The sequence below is a fragment of the Etheostoma cragini genome, chromosome 11 (assembly GCF_013103735.1).
Source record: "Etheostoma cragini isolate CJK2018 chromosome 11, CSU_Ecrag_1.0, whole genome shotgun sequence".
NCBI classification, from domain to species: domain Eukaryota; kingdom Metazoa; phylum Chordata; class Actinopteri; order Perciformes; family Percidae; genus Etheostoma; species Etheostoma cragini.
In genome coordinates, this window is record NC_048417.1 from 10,515,245 (window position 1) to 10,532,835 (window position 17,591).

General features: G+C 39.6%; 1 protein-coding gene across 1 annotated transcript in view; it reads right to left on the reverse strand.

Moving 5' to 3' along the window:
- Window positions 1–5,448, reverse strand: part of col8a1a (collagen, type VIII, alpha 1a) — an 11,252-nt gene extending 5,804 nt beyond the window's left edge. The window contains exon 1 of the mRNA XM_034886198.1: window positions 5,321–5,448. The gene's annotated coding sequence lies outside the window, so the exon portion shown is untranslated. The remainder of the gene's footprint in view (window positions 1–5,320) is intronic.
- Window positions 5,449–17,591: the final 12,143 nt, after the last annotated feature.

Here is a 17,591-nt window from a genome sequence, read left to right on the forward strand (position 1 = left end):
GTGTGTGTGTGTGTGTGTGTTTGTGCGCATTGATGTTTTAAAGGTTTGGAAATATTTTGACAAAACTTGTGACCAAAGATCACAACGAGGGTCTGTTCAGTGTCACATAGGATGGAAACACCTCCTGTCTTTGCCTGATTTGCTTTTCTCCAACACATTATTCTACATAATTCCAAGTGTTGCCTCCAGAGTGACTTGTTCACACACTCGGGCCACTTTCAGACATCTGAAACAAACATTAACCAATAAGGGTCCATGATTTAATTGCAGGGAGTAGTTGTACCAAAGTGACCATAAAGAAGTATATTATACCAACTGACTTTATTTTAAAAAGCTATTGACATCCCTACAGATTTCAGCCATGAAGTCACATATGAATGTGGCACAGCTGTGAAGTCATGAAGTAAGTTATTAGCTGTTTATTTTTCCACATGTGGTGTAAAACAAACCTGCTCCCTCAATGATGACTCTCTGACAAGCAGTCATTCTTAACAGTGAATACAAATGAACAGCAACCATGTTTTATTTTTTTATGTCCCCCTGTGTCATTTAGTGCACAATGTCTCCATACTGGTTTGTCATGAGACAGGAAAAGACACATAAATACCACTTGGTGGAATAAATTGTAGACAAAAGAAAAAAAAGAAATGCACAACATCCTGTGCAATGGACACAAATCGTTGTGCAATTATGGATCACAACTGGAATACTTTTACTGAATAATAATCAGGCATGTATTTCGAATCAGGTGACCTTCCCTAAATTGATGGTACATTTCTTATAATGTCCATAGTCTAGAAATTGCCTGTTTTGTATGATCACAATTTATTTTTTTATTGCACAACAAAAGAGTCTACAGCCATGCTACGTGAGCCAGCGTTGCTTTGAGCCAAATGCTAACATCCGCATGCCAACATGTTCAAAACAACAACGTTAATGTATTGATGCTAAGTTATAATGTTTACCATTGTCACTAAGCAAACCATGCCGGAAACCGGATCCATTTTGGACCCATCCCCTGACCAATGGGCTATTGTGACCCTAAACATTCAATGTCAATGCCTAACCTCAACTATCTATGCACCTGCACTGATTAGATTGAGTTTACGGTATGGATCAAAACATGTTCATCATCTTTTGTTAGTAGTGTGCTAACATTTGTTAAGCACAAACAGCAGCTGAGGCTGATGGGAATGTCATTAGTTTGGCTGGTAGTTATTAACCAAAGTGTTGGACAAATTAACATTTTGACATTGATGATCGCACTCGGGGAAAAAATGATTCATCCTGTGGACCATGAATGTCAGTACAAACGTTTAATGGCAATCCATCCAAAAGTTAATGCGATATTTCATCCATACATGCTGCTAGCGTGGCAAAAAAAACAAAAAACTATTCACAACTAATGCAAATCTGCCCAGGTTGTATTACTGCATGCCACTATAAAAAATAACAACCATAGTGAAATGGTAAAAAGTCTGCAAAATTATTCATTTACTTTTTTCACACTTGCACATCCATCACCTTCAGTGATGTTTGTCACTCAAAAGTAAGCCAATGAGAGAACAGCTCAGGGAGACAAGGGGGTACAAATGTCTGTGGTCTGGACCCTAATTTTTCAACATCTGCTGCCAAAATCATTTGTAGCTGGTCATACGCCACTGAGCTCTCAGCATGTACTGCCCGGCCCAGACAGCCTCAAAAATAAGCAAACCTCAATGTAGTCTACATTGTGTGTAATGTGTGTGTATGTGTGCGCCTCTGTTTCCCCAACTACTTCCAGACGTCCATCTTTTTTGACATTTAACATAAACAAAACACAGTTAATTGTCCGTCAGGTGTGTGACGTGAGAGCACTCATGGGCATCATGTCTCTGTAAGATGTTGTTTTTCCTGAGTCAATCTTCGCCCAGCGGAAGCTGAGGTGTGGGCTACTGCATTTTATGTAAACTACAATCTCCAGAACCTCCAGAATCTCTTTAAAATCGCAGCAGCTGTTCAACCCCTTGAATAAATGTGTTAAGAAAAATTAAGGCTTTCAAAACTACAGTTTGTGAAAATGATCCTCCTTCTCTACTTCTGATTTAGCATTACATGCTTGGAAAAAATCTAAACAGAATTGACATTAGGAAGCTGGAAACATGATTGAGGAATGCTCTTTCTTGTGGGCTCATTGCAAAATGTCAAACTTTAAATCTTTAAAAATCAGTATTAGTGTTCACAAAAGTTATTGAAGTTAAAATGCTTTGAAAGCACCTGTTTATCATGTATCAATGTTCTTTGTAACACCAGTACAACCATTAAACTAAATAATAAAGATACCATTACAATGCAAAGGTAAATGTGGGCAAGGCAAAAATCTTTTCAGTCTATGGACAAGTAACTCCAAATACACTGAAGGTCTGTGTTATACCGAACTCTAAAGTGTGATGTAATCAGTGTAAAAGCTTGACAATTCTTTGTAGGTTGATAGTTGCAGTTGATAATTGTAGTTTGCACACATCAATACCTAACAATGATGGAAAGGAACATAAGAATAGATAACACCATTCCATGAATGATCATTCACGGAATCCCACCTGTCTCTAGTGTCTTGGATTTATATTGCTCGTGCACACATGCACAAAATTCTGAACTTATACACAGTGCTTAGGAACAGATCTCAGCTGATGGGAAGGGACAGCCAACATTCTTTTTCAAAAGCGCTTTTTAATCTCTCCTCTCATGCATGGGACTGAGATGGAAATATCATCTCAGTGTCTACTATCCTCCTGTCTCCAGACACATCTGTCTATTCTCTCTCCTCTGTCAGATACAGACTACTTATTCTTCCCGTCTCCTTTTCTTCCTGTGTCTCTGTGTGAACAGAGCAATGCCTGTTTTCACCGTCTTCACCTTCTGCCTCATTTTTGTCTGTCTGCCCTAGCTGGCCCTTTTTCTCCCTTTGGAACCATCCCATTTCAGTGACCTAAAGCCACTCGGTGACCTTGCAGACTGCCGTGGAGGACTGTGTGTCCCTTTAATCCTTGGTAACAGTGCAGGGACAGACACTACAGAAAAGTCCAGTGGTAAAAAGATTTTAGAGGTCAAATAGTAATAGTGATATTAATCACATTCTGGGCAAAGATTGTTAAACTGCTCTTCATATGTATATATTTATATATATCACTTGTATGTATTTACTTTGCTTGGGTTATATCTTTGCATGTAAAGAAAGGAAGCATTAGATTTAACACTTAATCTATCCACTTATTTGGCCAAATTAGGTCTTTGAGTTTCTCCTTCTGCAGCCTGACCCAAAAATAGTGTTTAAATCCTACTGAACATGTTTGGCAAACCACTCTGCCTTCCTCCCTGCACCACAAGCCATTTACAGATGTATACTTAAGCCAGCCATACACTTGCACTCAAATGTAGTAAGGGCACCAACATTGTGGTTTTTCAGGGAAAGGGGAAAAACACATTTGCAGCTCCTTGGCTACCTAAACGCAGCGTTCATCACAAAGTACACCTCGTAAAATTAACACCTCTTCAAGTCACGCTGCAAACGTCCATGTTCAAATAAAACCGCTTACACAAACCAGAGGAATACAGCTACTCCACACACTGCCACAGCTGTGCAGCTAAAAGAGCAAAGTGTTTACTTCTGTCCCTATCCTTTACTCTACCATCATACTTGCTTTTCATTGGGTCCTTTGGTCCGCTTTGTCCGGTGCATTCCTCAAATTGCAGAATGTTTACAGAAGGGTACAATGTTGTATGTGCAAACAGACAACTTATTTGAAAAGGTTACTTTTCGTGCACAGGACCAGCTACGTTTAAGGGTCACGTCTTCTGTAGCCCTTTTCACACCCCGAGGTCACTGCAGGGGCCACACATGGATTGTATACTATAATGCAATGCTATGATTAAAAGAAGTAAGTAAGAAAGAAAACAAATTGTAATTAGATGAGAAACACTTAAAACCATTAGAAACATGATTTATGGTCTAATTTGCACACAATGGAGTGTGTATTTTACCTGCGGTCCATGCACATCATGCAGAAAGATCAGTTCAGCAAAGACGAAATTACACATTAATAATCAAACAACAGAAAAAAGACCAGATCTGCATCCTAACACAGAGCCAAGAAAACATTTGATTGTAACTTTCTTAGACCGGCAGAGCTATGTGGAGGCCACATGTTCACATAATCACACAATCCCATTTCCAAATGGATCAACAACAAAAAATGCAATGTAGCATCATACTAACAGGCCTAAGAGGAAATGTGTCCTTGTTCAGGTTCAACTCAAGCCTTCAAATTTATTTCTCATTTTCTGAACTCCTTTTGAACATTCCATTGTCAGGAGGAATATTGAATATATAGATATTAACACATATATTTTAAACTTTAGCAGGTGACTCATTTAATAGTCACAGTAACTGACAAGAAACCAAATCGATGAGTAATGTGAAAGTATTACGAACCAAATCAGGCCAGAGATTACAGAGCTGCTCAGAGCCAAAGACGGTGTTTGCTCTGCAATCTCTTCTCACCAAACTGCTGCCCTCATCCCCATCACATACATCTGACAGTTTGGCTTCAGTTAAACACACACACAACACATTTCTCTCACAGAGGGATGCACAGCAAATACTTCAGCTCTCTGGAGCCTAGAAGAAAACAGACAATAGGGATGCAACAGCCTAGGAAAGACCACGTTAGCTAAGGAGATGTTTTGCCTGCTTCTCCGCAGGATCATGATGAGCAGGAATGATGCTAACTCAATAGCTAAAGGCCATATTTATGATGTCTTTCAGTTTCCAAGCAGCCCAAAACAGCTAACAGTGACATTTAATCTCTGTCACTCAGAGATTGAAAAAATGTTGACAATGATTTTGGACTAAAATAAGAAAGATATTTCTTTATAAATGTGTAAATGCTGTGATATATTTAGCATTCATGGCGGTGTATTTCAACTTCTGTTTAAAGCTTAAAGAAGAGCTGAAGTTGAAGACATTCAAAGGAAACAGTGGAAAAAGTGTATAGAAAGCAAATAAACTATTAACACAATGCAGTATTTTCCATGCATTCCTGCTAAATACCAAAAGAAAGCAAGCTTCTAGTTAACGAATTCAAAGATGTATTGGATGCACAGCATGTAATAAAACACTGGAACTCACAGAATGCACACACACTTCCTTAAAGGCAATAAAACAATATTCACGCAGATGCACAAGATAATACTTGTATTAATGACACAAATACCTAGTGATGGAGTTTCAAATAAAGTGCATATAAAACACAGAATATGGTGAGAATAAGACAGTGCTTACCTTTTTGAGTGGACGTTTATGGGCAAATAATCACTGCAGTCAGACTCTCAGACAGAATAGCAGCCAGACAGACAATCAAACACAGGGAACCCTGGGATATGTGCTCATAACAGACGTACACCTTGTGGACACAGCTTATATCTGCTGGAGGGTGGAGCCACTGGAGTGGGTGGGTGGGAGCGAGAATGAAGAAGGGAGGGAGGGGTGGAGACTTGACTGAGAGAAAATATAGCCTCCCAAAAAGTTGTATTAATAATCATTTATAGTGGCAAAACATGCTCACATCCCCCCGCTCAGCGCTCACAGTGGATGACAATGATAAACAGGAATGTTTCCGCCACTAATGTTGTTATCTACAGGCCACTTTACACTGTGGAAGGTAACTCATTATTCTCCTGTATGAGCTCAGACACACTGGAGCTGGTTGTTTAAGATCACATGTCCTATCCCACACCTGGGAAACAACTTTAAACCATTCATGGATGTGCACACACACACACACACACACACACAGACACACACACACACACACACAGAGGATCATAATAAAAAATGTACAGGTCATACAGACTACATAATATTTACTGCACTTGAACAATTGTACACAACAGACATTACAGTACCTGCACAATTAGAAATGTAATAATATTCAGATTTGAGAAGACACCCAATATATACAGTACAGGCCAAACGTTTAGACACACCTTCTCATTTAATGCGTTTTCTTTATTTTCATGACTGTTCACATTGTAGATTTCCACTGAAGGCCTCAAAACTATGAATGAACACATGTGGAATTGTGTACTTAAAAAAAAGTTTGAAATAATTGAAAACATGTCTTATATTCTAGTTTCTTCAAAGTAGCGACCCTTTGCTTTTTTGACAGCGCTGCAAACCCTTGGTGTTCTCTCAATGAGCTTCATGAGGTAGTCACCTAAGAGGGGTTTCACTTCACAGGTGTGCCTTGTCAGGGTTGTTATGTGGAATTTCTTGCCTTATAAAGGGAGTTGGGACCATCAGTTGTGTTGTGCAGAAGTCAGATCGATACACAGCCGACAGCCCTATTAGACAACTGATAGAATTTATATTGTGGCAAGAACCAATCAGCTAAGTAAAAAGAAACGAGTGGCCATCATTAAGAAATGACGGTCAGTCAGTCCGGAAAATTGCGAAAACTTGGAATGTGTTCCCAAGTTCAGTCGCAAAAACCAACAATCGCTACAATGAAACTGGCTCACATGAGAACCACCCCTGGAAAGTATGACCAAGAGTCACCTCTGCTTTCGTTGACAGCAGATCAGATTAGAGACCAGATTAATACCACACAGAGTCATAGCAGCAGACACATCTCTAGAACAACTTTTAAGAGGAGACTGTGAAAATCAGGCCTTCATGGTCAAATAGCAGCAAGGAAACCACTGCTAAGGAGAGGCAACGAGCAAAAGAGACTTGTTTGGGCTAAGAAACACAAGGAATGGACATCAGACCAGTGGAAATCTGGGCTTTGGTCTCATGAGTCCATGTTTGAGATCTTTGGTTCCAACCACTGTGTCTTTGTATGACGCATACAAGTTGACCGGATGATTCTACATGCCTGGTTCCCACCGTGAAGCATGGAGGAGGTGGTGTAATGGTGTGGGGGTGTTTTGCTGGTGACACTGTTGGGGATTAATTCCAAATTGAAGGCATACTGAACCAGCATGGCTACCACAACATCCTGCAGCAACATGCCATCCCACCCGGTTTGCGTTTAGTTGGACCATCATTTATTTTTCAAGAGGACAATGACCCCAAACACACCTCCAGGCTGTGTGAGGGCTATTTGACCAAGAAGGAGAGTGATGGAGTGCTGCGCCTCCACAGTCACCGGACCTGAACCCAATCAAGATGGTTTGTGGAGAGCTGGACCGCAGAGTGAAGGCAAAAAGGGCCAACAAGTGCCGAGCATCTCTGGGAATTCCTTTAAGACTGTTGGGAAACCATTTCAGGTGACTACCTATTAAAGCTCATCAAGAGAATGCCAAGAGCAGTAGTAATCAGAGCAAAGGGTGGCAACTTTGAAGAAACTAGAATACAAGACGTGTTTTTACTTATTTCAAAGTAGATAATTTCACATGTGTTCATCCATAGTTGTGATGCCTTCAGTGATAATCTACAATGTAAATAGTCAGTAAATTGTCATAAAAAAAAATAAAAAAATAAAAAATAAAGGAAACACATTGAATGAGAAGGTGTGTCCAAACTTTTTGGCCCGACAGTTGGTGATTAAACATTAATTATTTCTGTTTTATGAGACTTTTGACTTTTACTCCAAGACATTATATTACATTATTGCATTTTAACACAACACAGCGGCACAGCTGTTTCAAGACTAAGATTACATTTTTGAAATACGAGCCAAACAAATAAAACAGATCGTTTTGTTGTAATTTCTGTAAAACTCAGATTTTGCGTTAAAATATGTAATGAACTAAAGAAACATAATGCTTTTCTTAAATTAGACATGTAAACAGTATTATGTATTCAGAGCAGGCGCCAATTTGAACAACTGCAGAGTCAATTTATAGTTAATGCATCAATAGTGTTACTTTTGAGTACACTTACTTCTGCTATTTCTGTAAGATTACTTCAGTAAAATTGTAATTTTGGTCCTGTAAATAAAAATTACAAATTCGATTGTCTATTGTGATTAATCTAAAAAAAGTATTTTAAAATGTCTTACATCACTGCGTTTACACTCAAACATATAAGTAAAGTATGTTTTTCTTTTAGCAATACGATCTTTTATTATGAAAAATAACATCCTTGCATTTACCTTTGTATGAGCAACAGTGTGAAATATTTAGTCAGCATGAAACATGGTGAAAAACCTTCTGATGACGACTAAAAATACTCTTTTCCTTAGAGGGTCTTTGTTGGTTGTGTGACAAGACACTTTCCAGGGCAGGTTTGACACCTGTCTACCACAACCTAGTAACTCTGACGTGTCCAGCCACTAACTACTATAGAGTATGTACATTTAGCACGCCCTGCATACTGTAACCTCAGCTATAATTTCTCTTTTATTTGCCAATTTGTCAATTGCTGTGTTCCTTGCTCCCATGATTTTAGAGACAGAACAGAGGCTACTAGTGTGTTCTGTGTGTGTATGAGGGATAGTGCGTGCATGCGGTCCCAAAGTGACACAGTGGTGTTAAAAGGGTGGATGTCCTGTTGCAGCTCCACCAGCCAAGTGTCAGCTTAGTCTTCTCGGAGCTCGGCATGACTCTGTAGCTAAGACTGTCCATTTCCATTTGTCCATTTCCTGTATTGTCTTGTATCAGTGCGCTTAAAAGCAATTCATTGATACAGTACATTGGTACAATGTTTACATATCCAATGTAAAAGTGAGATCTAATACTATAATGCAGTTTATCTCTGGGGAGCATAGCTTGTACTGGTTCCCCACCCACCCACTTAAACACAGAACTCATATAAATGCAATAAATGCACCACACACACCCACAGGCACACACTTAGAGTTATGGTGTGAAAGGTACACGATAGCCAGCGGGTAATGAGTTGTGTGTGTTTGCCCTCGTGCTTCAATTCTCTTCCTGTTTCATTAATGAAGCCTCAATGGGCCTCACAACTGCCTCTCACCATCCGGCCTGCATCTGTTGTACTGTATGCCGCTGCATGTGAAAGTAGACCCTGTGTATTAACTCAGTATACTGTCTGTAAAACCCAACTCAGCAGTTTCAGCATTGCTTTGGTTTTACTGCAACTTTACAATTTTGGTTCGGTCTCACAACTTGCAGTAGCCTTATTTCCAGCTGCAGCAGGCCGCTGTTTTAAGAAAAAAATCTTTTCTCCATGTCTGCTGGATGTTAGAAACGGTTTGCTAAAACGGTTGCTTCATCAGGTGATATTTATCAATGTAGTGCATACAACTTGTTGAACTGCCCTCAAGTGACAAAACTTTTTTTTTATGTCAATAATCCTGCTTCGTTATCTCTTGTTACATGGGGAAAATACTGACTGGCTTTAGTTCTAAATTAAAACAAGACAATTGAAACAATTATGTTATTTCATACAGTTTTGTGCATTATACAGAACTTTATGTTGTATGCCACAGGTGATATACACAACATACTGTATAAGTACTAAATGAAGTACAAAATGACCATGTATAAATCCTAAATGAGATTAAAATAAAGAGATCGTTCCTAACACACACAATAATCCAGAATCCACACATAAATACACGTAAACAATCATCCATATATTTTTGTGTGCACTCACCCAAACAGTGTATAAGTGTCTTTGTTTTCCCACCAGCTGGCATGCCTCCATTGTTCCCTGGGAAAGTTTATGATGCGTATTATGCATGACATTGTCTAGAGCCCCTCAATCAGAGTTACACTAGATATTTATGTTTTTGCCTCAGCGTTCCCGTGGAGCACCACTGAGAGGCTGAACAAAAACATTCATTTGGTCGTACTGCAAATACTTTTTATTAATGGTTGAAACAAGTAGATGGCAGACATGGGGGCATTTAGACAGATGACACAGTATGCACGTGAGTGGAAATGTGGTTAACAGATGTACGTCTAGCTTAGAGAGCAATCTATGTTCACTCTGTCATTTATTACTGTCTATCACTTGCTTATAGTCTCAAACGTTCACAGATCTTTTTCAATGACCTCCACTCTCTGCATTGTAAATGCATGCACATGGTGTCCAACGGCGTGCAGCAACTCACTGTCCCTGCTTCAGGGCATCATGGCAACTGTAGATGCATCTTTTTTATATTTGCACAGCTGTGAGTTTAAATTTTACGATCATAAAGCAGAAACAATCAGCCCATCACCACAGTAACTCAATGTTAAGAATCTGTTTTGACAGTTTAAGAGTTGCTAACCCGTAGTCCCTGTCACATATTCAGATGAGTTTATGGCATCTGAGTTTGTAAGGTTGCTACATTCCTTACTCTTTCTCTTTTCACCATGAGGCAATCTTGGAATTTGCAGTGCAAACACGAGTAAACATCTGAATGTGTCTATGTCACCTCATCCACAGAGACAGAGAGCTGTGGAATTTAGACCTGCCAGAAAGGACCCAAAATTACAAGCAATCTATTAAACAATCAGTGTCACCAACATGAGAATGACAGGCTACATATCTACCTTGTCAGCCATGGAACCAGTGCTCTTTGTTTTGTTTTAAAAAAAACAGCATTCCCATACTGCATATTTACCTAAATATGGTGTAATATAAAAATGTTTACATCCCTCTTTGCAGATTCTGATCTCACACTGAGTTAATATTTACCTCTTCATGATGTCACCCCCAGGCATCCAGCTGGGGAAAAACAAGTAAATCAGGGTTGTACCTACAAGGCTTTTCAGCAAGTGTGTGATCAGTTTCTTTCATTTTAGACTTTTACTGTTTTGAACTTTTGCCCCAGTGCCCAGAATAGTGACTCTTGACCTTACTTTTTACTAGCAGTGAGGAACTCCAAATTATGTCAATAATAATAGCTATGAGCTTACTGCTTAAATCATACTTTCACCCGGGAAAGAAGGACCTAGAAAAATGGATTCAAATGACTTTTTTTCTCCTTTATTGTCAACAAAGGTCAAATTAAAATTTCCATCAGCCTCAGCTGTACTATGTGTTTAGTGTTTTATTAGAAACATCAGCCTTTAGCATTTAGCATTTAGCTCAGTAAAGCACAACCTGACAGAGCTACTTTTTAATTTTTAATAATTGTACAGCACTGGAAAATATTTTTACTTGTTTTAAGATGACCCGACAGGCAAGCAAAGTTGTTAAGATAGATATTTTTTTCCTAAGTAATTTTGTTATTAATGTTAGTAGCACCCAAATACCTCATAACATAGGAGTTTATCATTCATCACACCATTGTCGTATTTACAGGTGGGTTATTCTTATTATTTTTTGTCTATACTACTTGATAATTCTTTCAAAATATCCATAATACTGCATATTCAGGCAGTAAAACATGATCCTCGTGTGGCTACATAGCTGGCTTGCTAACACATTTTCTGTAAGTTTACAGTTGCCTTTAAGGTAGTTCAGTCCCCCCCTCTTCATCATGGGTTACGATGACATGTCGCAGCCTTCAGCCCACACCTGCTACACTCAGGGTGGGTACTTCTCGTTCCTTGCCCCCTACCATGGGTCTAGCGATAAATCACAGGGTTTGAGAGTCCCCTGTGTCACTTCAAAAATCCCCCTCTCACCACCAACAAGGCCAGGGGTTTGTTATTCAGTTTTTTAAGAAAACAAGCTTGTTGCTCACGCAGTGGGACTCCCAGGACTTGCACCACCACCTCCCTCTCTCACAGATGTAAACCCCATGGAACAAATGTGCACTGTGGGGTTTAAGATATGGGGCGTTCCAATGAGGTCACAGTCCCACAACCTTTACTTTATCTCAAAATTATTGTCCATCTGTCATATGTGCAGTATTTGTATATACTACAGAATTTTGGTTGAGGACAACACAAACTGCTTGATTGCATATTTTGGCTAATTCTCTCCCAAAGTAGAACTAAATGTGTACTGCATCCCTTACCGGAGGTTCCCATGGTTCAGGCCTAGCCACCGTGACTGGTAACTATTGGCGTTTTTCCATTAATGGTACCTGCTCGACTTGCCTTGCCTCAGTTCGACTCAACTCGACGTCGGTGTCCTGTCCTTCTTTTTCCATTGCAGATTAGTGCCGCCTCATGCGTGAGGCGAGCCGTGGCTGGTCGTCATGGGAGGAAACTGCCATGACCTAACGCAACACACACAGAACGTTGAAGGTGTGTTGTATTTTATTCTCAGCGTGTTGCCAAAGCCAGTAAGCAAATTACTTTTTAATGAACCGGGAGGCAGCAACAACAAAAAAACTTGGATGAACTATTTACCTGCGGTTTGTTCAGGACGACCAAATAAGGCGAGTAGAGTCGAGACGAGTTGAGTAGATACCATGTAGTGGAAAATGCCTGACCCCAAACACCACAGTCTCCACTCGGTCTACTTAGGGAGTTTGTTTAATGGTACAAGCAACACAACCCCTCTGGCCTTATGTATTCACCCTATTGACATGTCTGTGCTTCTAGGCGAGTTGTGGGCTTATTTAGCTTTGCAAGTTTGCTGTGAATGTACAGGCAGACCCCACACTCCCCCGCTCACAGCTGGCCTGTACTAAGACAAGTCTTCACACAGCAGTGTTGCAGCAAAGCCCCCATACATGCACATCGGCGTACATATGCACCAACACACGCACGTTCTCTCTTCCATAGTCTCTTCAACCCACACATTACAAAACACATGTACACAGTATCCAACCCCAAATCCTCTGCCTCAATCACTAGGTTGTAACATTCCTGTCTCTCACCCGGGGCTGTCCAACGATGACATCACTACACCGAAAGAGACGGGCACGCCGTTTACAAGGTATGAGGTGGCTCGGTGGATCGAGTCAGATTTGTAAGGCTCTCTTCTGTCATGGGCTCATAGAAAAACAGCATTTTATCGAGGTGAAATTATTTTAAATTATGTTATGTGTCACAGTAAAGTTGCTGAGTCTGGATCATCATGTCTGTACTGAGGCCAAAATGAAGCCTCCAGTTTATAACTTTCTTTCATACTCAGTCTTATAAGCAGTTTGAACCAATGTTGTAATCATGACTGAGATATTTTTATGAAAGCTCATGGTCTGTTTTGACCATGGACATGTTTTTTTTTAACCCTCACTGAGTTGGCCATGTCTTGAGTTGCATGATGATGTTGTATACATGGCATACTTTCTTATCTGACATTCCATCAATTGATATGGATGGTAAAAACTAAATAAGCATGTTCCCAAAATGTTGATCTATTCCTTTAATGTGTTTCTGTTGCTGTGATCCCTATGCAAAGGTTTTATTATTGGAGGAAATCTTTATGGGAAAGTCACACCTGCTGGGTAATCTAAAACACACAACAGTCACACAGTTACTCCCTCATCACACCATGGTATTACCACCTCATTCCTATACATCTGCATCCACAATGTGAGGGAGGGAGACAGTCTGTAGACTCTGTGCATTCACGTTGGATTTACTTGTCAGATTTTAGGTGCGTGGGAGTAATAAGTGAACATATTTACTGCTGTAGAGGAGTGTACGGGGAAAACAGTGCCATAGAACAATGGACAGAAAATCAAAGTAAAAAGTTTTTCAGGCCTGTTCTCTGTTCAGGCCTGTTCCCTGTTTTCCTCTACTCACATTGCAATTCCTGTCCACTGATTATCTTATTATCAGTCCTCTTCTGTGGTGAGTGTTTGTAATTAACTACTTTCCGGATTGCTTAATACTCTTAGATTACAGCCTGTTTGTTCACTCACCTGACCCCTGACATCAGAATAATGTGTATTTAATACTGTAAATCAGATGTTGTTTTCTTTGATTTGGTCTCACCAAGAACTTTTTTTTTATGTTGTCCTTGGTGTGAATAATAGTTTTCATAGCTTTGTGCCAAATCTTGCACACTTGTTGCAGGTGAAACTTGATTTTAACACTTACAGTCTACACTCTGATTTATGAACTGTTTGCCATAATGTATCTCTTGTCCTGTCGAAGGAGAATTTAAAGGCTAGAGGATGTTCCAACATAGAGATGTGTCTCCCAGGCAACACTTCCTGTGTACAAATCCCACCTTCTCTCTAGGATTACCAGACACTCCCTAACCCAAACCATGGTCCTGGTAAGTTGCACAGTCAAAATGAACACAGAGAGCCGGCTGCCATCTCCCATTTACTTCTACAAGAAGAAACATATTGCTCAGCTTATTAGTGATCAGTGACCTAGAATTGTTGGAAGCTCACAGAATAGTAACTAATAGCACCTAAAATCGCACACATTTCATTCACACATTTCACACATTTTAAAAACGCGACTAATGCAGTCTTTTTCTTGCTCACATCAACTCCAAACTATTGATTTAATTATGGAAAATGTAGGATCCAGCATTTTTGGAGTTTAGTCTTAAAAGACAGGTGATCTTAGCCCCTGATGCTTTGATTGTTACAATTTAATGTATTAAGTGCCAATTTTAACCAAATTTGCAAAAACGTGGCAAAAGAAAATGCGAATAAATGCGCATTTTAATCCATTACTGTTAAAAGAATATTATGAGTTGGTTGCTCTAGTTCTCAAGTCGGGTGCCAGTAAACCACAGCAGAAGAAAAGGGTGTAACAAAATGAAGTAATTAAAACAGTGGTAACTTAAAAGTTGAGCTGGTTAGCTTAGCTTAGCATTAAGACTATAATTAGCTAAACTGGCTCTGTCTGATGATAACATTGGACTGCAGCTCCTCATCTTATCCCTTTAACCAATGACAAGGCTCTCCAGCTCTGAAGAGTTGTCTCTCACTGTATTTTCAGTCATACCATCATTTTCACTGATTTTAGCAAATTCCATAGCTTGATGTCAAGCATGCAGATTTTTTTTTTGGAAAGAGCAGGAAGGTCAGGGTAAATGAATGCTGTCAGAGCACAGAGCAAACACGATGCACAAGCATTGCTGAATTTAGGTCCTGAAAGGTCAGAGGTCGAAAGGCAATTTTGACTTGCAATATCAGATGTTAGAAATGTAACTGTGCACAAAATGTATAAACATCCACATGCATGTTCAGGTCTTGTATACAGTACATGTTTAAGTACTTTCCGTTTGGTCTTAAGACACATGCTATTCCTATCATGCTGACTTTTTAACTAAAACATACATTCCCACATTTCCCACTGGGTGAAAGAGTAAGGTATTGGGTCACGAACACAGGTGCTTGTTGAAATGCATTATGGGTAGGGTATTCTGCAGTGAGGTGTTAGTATTTGTGGAATGCTCATAGGACTCAGTGTTGACCTGAGACAAACAGATAGCATGCTGGGATGCAGCATATGGGGACAGGACAATTTTTGCTTCAGCAGTTTGCCTACCCTTGTGGTACTTCCCAGCCAATTTAAGCCAGAAACCATTCCATTTAAAAAAAAATTAAAAACATAAAGTGGGGTCACCACACAATGAAAAAACACGCATTTATGCATTTACTACACTCTAATGACGAGAAACATCAAGTGACAAAGTAATGCAAATAACACACATATCAAAGTAACTGAAGTGTGTGTTTTCTGTATCATCAATCTTACATTTGATACTTAATGGAAACATGATGATAAATGACGTTTTCAATATGATAGAGCTAAATGAAATTCTGTCACCAAAAAAAAAAGTGTTCCACTGTTAACTTTTACTCTGAAAACTCACAGCCGGAAAGAGCGCCACATGCTGACAACATAACCACACTGCACACAAATAGTGAATATACAGTCTACTTCACTTCATTTCATACTGTGAAACCAACCCACCCTTCATGGTTTCTGTCAACCAGTAGGCTTACACAAAAGCACTATTTAATGTCTGCCTTGTGACTGAAAGCACACTGAAACAATCTGTATAATGACTGTACTGTAAATGTAGGCACTCCTGGTAGATGGGGAGAACATTTAATGTACAGTCCATAGTCCCAAATGGCCCATATCTTAGGCAGTCCTCTGCACAACACTCTTTAGTTCCACACACACTGTTGCCATCATTAAATGTTAAACTAAGGAAGGGAACACATGCCAGGTACAATTTGTTAGAAAGAAACGCAGCTTCAAAACTGTGACATGTTTGTGCCAATTTGTTTGTGTGCATTTTGTGTGCGTTTCTTGAAAGAGGTCTGCATAGTGACTTAGACCTTCTGTAAATTTTAAAAACAGAGAATAAGCTATTTGTTTGGTTTCTTTGTACTAGAGCAGGGTGGAAACAACAACATTAACTATTAATAATATGTTATGTTGTGTCATCTGACTAAGCCAAAAGACTACTGAATCCTCCTTTCCAAACACCTCAGGATTTTCAGTTAAGTGCATGTGCATCCGTTTTAGACTTAATGAAATAGTTGTGGTGTTAGTTATTATAACAAAAGAACACATTAAACAAAAAACAGGTTTTGAGGAAATCAAACCAAGCCCAACTGTGCTGATGTCTACGCCAAAACCCCTCTCCAGACCTCAAGTTCTGTTGAAACAGTTCTCTTCTCTGTTAGAGTGCAATCTCACCACCAAAACCAAACTATCTCCACGGTCTGACTCTACTTCTCATGAAGAGGTATCAACAGATGAACCACTACATTAATACAGAGGTATACCACATTACAATGATACATGATGGATAGATTAAGATGGACAACATGACGCCTGGTTTATTTTCCATAAACTATTTAGCTTGGAGAAACCAAGCTGGATAGTGGTTAAACATATCTAAGTACATTTACTCTAGTACTGTACTTAAGTATAATTTAAGGTACTTGTACTTTACCTAAGTTTTTCCATTTTCTTCTTCTTCTTTCTGCCCACCACCTTTCAGAGGCAAACATTGTACTTTTAACTACACTAAATGTAGTTGATAACATTAAATACTTTGCATGTCTGACATTATAGATTGGGACAACAGGCTTTAATTGATCCCCAGTGGTAACATTCACAAGCTAATTATAATCAAATAATAGGATATACGATTGACCATTCTGCATGTTTTTCTTTAAGTCTAAATTCAATTCAATTCAATTTTATTTATGGTATCAAATCATAACAAGTGTCATCTCAAGACACTTTACAGATAAAGTAGGTCCAGACCTTTTAATTTACAAAGACCCAACCATTCTAGTAACTCCCCCTAAAGCAAGCATTTAGTGCAACAGTGACATTATAGTCACACTAAAGATAATGGAACTTTTACTAGAAATAGTAGTTGCAGTAGTTCATGGCGTAGCAGAGCACTGTGGGGGTGTAGCAGGGCGTAGCAGGGCACAGCAAGGCTTAGCAGGACATAACAGGGCACAGCATGACCTAGCAGGGCATAGAAGCGGGGCATAGCAGGGCACAGCAGGGCATAGCAGGGTGCGGTGCAGGGCGCGGTGCTGGGCGCGGTGCAGGGCGCGGTGCAGGGCGCGGTGCAGGGCGCGGTGCAGGGCACGGCAGCAGCTGCAACCATAATTTAGGTGCCACCCTAAGACAAGGAAAACTCTAGTTCAAAAAACAGAAGGAATCCAGGGAATAAGCTTCCCATGGGTCCTTATGACTTTATAGTTTTAGTTAAGTAAGTATTTGAGCTCATGACCTTTAGTTGTGACAGAGTACTTCTACACTGCAGTAGTTTGTCCACTTCTGATGGGTAAGTAGTATTAGCA